Here is a 3,765-nt window from a genome sequence, read left to right as displayed (position 1 = left end):
GGGATGCAGGAGTGCAGGGATGCAGGAGTGTGGGGATGCAGGAGTGCAGGGATGCAGGAGTGTGGGGATGCAGGAGCGCAGGGATGCAGGAGTGTGGGGATGCAGGAGTGTGGGGATGCAAGAGCGCAGGGATGCAGGAGCGCAGGGATGCAAGAGCGCAGGGATGTAGGAGTGTGGGGATGCAGGAGCATGGGGATCCAGGAGTATGGGGATGCAGGAGCGTGGGGATGCAAGAGTGCGGCAATGCAGGAGCACGGGGATGCAGGAGTGCAGGGATGCGGGAGCGCAAGGATGCAGGAGCATGGGGATACAGGAGTCCAGGGATGCAGGAGTGCAGGGATGCAGGAAGCACAGGGATGCAGGAGCACAGGGATGCAGCAGTGTGAGGATGCAAGAGCACAGGGATGCAGGAGCGCAGGGATGCAGGAGCATGGGGATGCAGGAGTGCAGGGTTCCCATGGAACCCAACTTCACAGGGAAACTCTGGGAACCGACCACGTGGGGATGGCCCTGAGGTCCAGCGGCCTGGAGGTGCCCCTGGGAACCGACTCCCCCCTCAGGGATGTCCCCAAGGACCAGACCCTCATGGATGCTCCCATTGGAGATGCCTCCCAGGGAGCAGACCCCCAAGCATCTCCCAAGGTCCAAATGTGGCCCCCTGCTCCCCCTCGGAGACGCCCTCAGAGGGGATGCAGCTCTTGGGGACGCTGCTCGTGGGGACACGGCTCTTGGGAATGGTGCTCGTGAGGATCCTGCTTGTGGGGAAGTGGCTCTTGGGGACACGGCTCTTGGAGACACGGCTCTTGGGGACATGGCTCTTGGGGACACAGCTTGTGGGGACGCTGCTCGTGGGGAAGCAGCTCCTGGGGACACGGTTCTTAGGGACGGTGCTTGTGGGGATGCTGCTCATAAGGCAGCAGCTCTTGGGCACATTGCTCGTGGGGACACAGCTCGTGGGGACACGGCTCGTGGGGACTCATGGGGACACTGCTCGTGGGGACGCTGCTCATGGGGACACTGCTCGTGGGGACACTGCTCTTGGGGACACAGCTCTTGGGGACACTGCTCGTGGGGACACGACTCGTGGGGACACGACTCGTGGGGACATGGCTCGTGGGGATGCTGCTCATGGGGACACGGCTCATGGGGATACTGCTCATGGGGACACTGCTCGTGGGGACACAGCTCGTGGGGACACGGCTCGTGGGTTCGCTGCTCCCAGGCGTGGGGCAGCCGCGTCCGCCCTGGGGCCGCTCCGGGCTGCAGCTCGCAGGGCCGGAGCAGGGAGCGCGGTGGCCGCTGGTGGGAGCGGGGCGGCCGGCGGAGCCCGGCGAGGACCTTCCCGAGCGCCGTCACCAGCGGGGGGGACACACGGCCCCCCGGCGCCCCCGCGCACGCGGCCGGGCCCGGCCAAACCCCCTTGCGCCGTGCCAGGCTGCGCTGCACCGCCCCGTGCCGTGCCGAGGGGTCCCGCGCCGTGCTGCGTGATCCTGGGCCGTGCTGCGTGATCCCATGCCATGCTGCATGAGCCTATGCCATCCTGTGTAATCCTATGCCATGCTGCATGATGCCGCGCTGTGTTGCACAACCCTGTGCTGTGCTGGGTGATCCCATGCCCTGCTGCGCGACCCCACACTGTGCTGCAAGGTGCCATGCAATGCCATGTTGCACGATGTTGTGCCGTGCCATGCCAAGACGTGCATTGCACGCTGTGCCAAACCTCCCTCTCTGTATCCCATGCTGTGCCATACCTCCCTCTCTGCATTGCATGCTGTGCCAAACCTCTCTGCATTGCTTGCTGTGCCAAACCTCTCCGGGAGCGTCTCCAGGTGCAGCTGCGGGCGCTGCCGCTCCGGTTCCCGGTTCCCGGCTCCCGCCGTGGGCCCAGCCCCTCCAGGCCTCCCACCCTGCCGCCGCTCCCGGCTCCGCAGCAGGATCCCTCTGCCAACACCTCGGCCTTGGCCATGGGAAGCAGCTGCCGTCAGCCCAGGCATTCCCGGGCATCCCTGAACGGTGCCAGCTCCCATGGGACGCATCTCGCCCCTTCCCGGCAGCATCTCCGGCTCCTCCATGCGGCTCCACCAGCCCCAGTGTCCCGGGATTCCACCCACTGTGGGAATCCCACTTGCTGCTGCAGCAATGCCCCAACAGCATCTTCCTCCGCGCCACAGAGACCCGGGCACTGCTGGGATGCTCCCGGATCCCAACCCCGGCTGGGTGCCCCGGTCCCGGCCGGGCACCGCGGCTGCCGGCGCTGCCGCGTGGGGCTGCAGGCGCCGGTGCCCGCAGCGTTGCAGCGGCCCCGCACGCGGCCCGCGACGGGCACGGGGCTGCTCGGCTCAGGGCGCAAAACCCCTCGCCTGGGGATGGGCGGTGGGGACGGGTTTCTGATGGAGGGAAACGCCTGAGTGTGGGGCGGGGGTCTGGGGGGTCACACGTGTCAGTGCACATCACCCTGGTGCACAAACACGTGCCATCCTGGTGCACCAACACGTATTGCCCCAGTACACCAGCATGTGTCATCCCAGTGCACCAACACATATCGTCCTGGTGCACAAACACGTGCCATCCTGGTGCACCAACACGTATTGCCCCAGTGCACCAGCCTGTGCCATCCTGATGCACCAGCATGTATCGCCCCAGGGCACCAACACGTTATCCCAGTGCACCAACACGTTATCCCAGTGCACCAACATGTATCATCCTGGTCATGCCCGATCCTGGTGTACCAACACATATCATCCCAGTGCACCAACATGCGTGGTCCCAGTGCACGGACACACACCATCCTGGTGCACAGACACACACGATCCTGATGCACCAACACGGATCATCCTATTGAACCAAAATGCATCATCCTGGTGCACAGACACGCGCCATCCTGATGCACCAACATGCATCGTGCTCATGCAGCGACGTGGGTGCTCACGGTGCACCGCCATGCACATCTTGATGCACCGACTTGCGCCATCCCATGCACTGAGCCGCAGCATCCTGGCGCTCCAACCTGCACCGTGCCGGAGCCCGGGAGCAGCTCCCGCCACCCGAGCCCCTGCCCAGTTCACCCCTGCCATCTGCAGCCATGGACACACACACCGCAGCCCCTACACATGGATGGACATACGGACAGACACATGCACAGCAGCCCCTACACATGGATGTACATACGGACAGACACATGCACAGCAGCCCCTACACATGGATGAACACACACGGCAGCCCCTACATATGGACAGACGGACGCACAGCAGCCCCTACACACAGACGGACACACGCAGCAGCCCCTACATATGGACAGACACACAGCAGCCTTTACATATGGACAGATACACACACACACACAACAGCCCCAACACACAGGCAGACACGTGCACAGTAGCCCCTAAACACAGACGGACACGCACACAGCAGCCCAGACATATGGACAGATACACACACAGACAGCAGCCCCTACATACAGGCAGACACACACACAGCAGCCCCTGCGTATGGACAGACAGACACACAGCGCAACCCCTACACAGGATGAACATATACACACACAGCAGCCCCTACATATGGACAGATGGACGCACAGCAGGCCCTATATACAGGCACACACACACGCAGCAGCCCCTACATATGGACAGATACACACACACACACATACAGAGCAGCCCCTATATACGGGCACACACACACACAGCAGCCCCTATATACGGGCACACACACACACAGCAGCCCCTATATATGGGCACACACACACACACACACACAGCAGCCCCT

Source organism: Nothoprocta perdicaria, unplaced genomic scaffold (assembly GCF_003342845.1).
Source record: "Nothoprocta perdicaria isolate Ctin4 unplaced genomic scaffold, notPer1 scaffold_357, whole genome shotgun sequence".
NCBI classification, from domain to species: domain Eukaryota; kingdom Metazoa; phylum Chordata; class Aves; order Tinamiformes; family Tinamidae; genus Nothoprocta; species Nothoprocta perdicaria.
Note: the sequence above shows the minus strand (reverse complement) of the source record.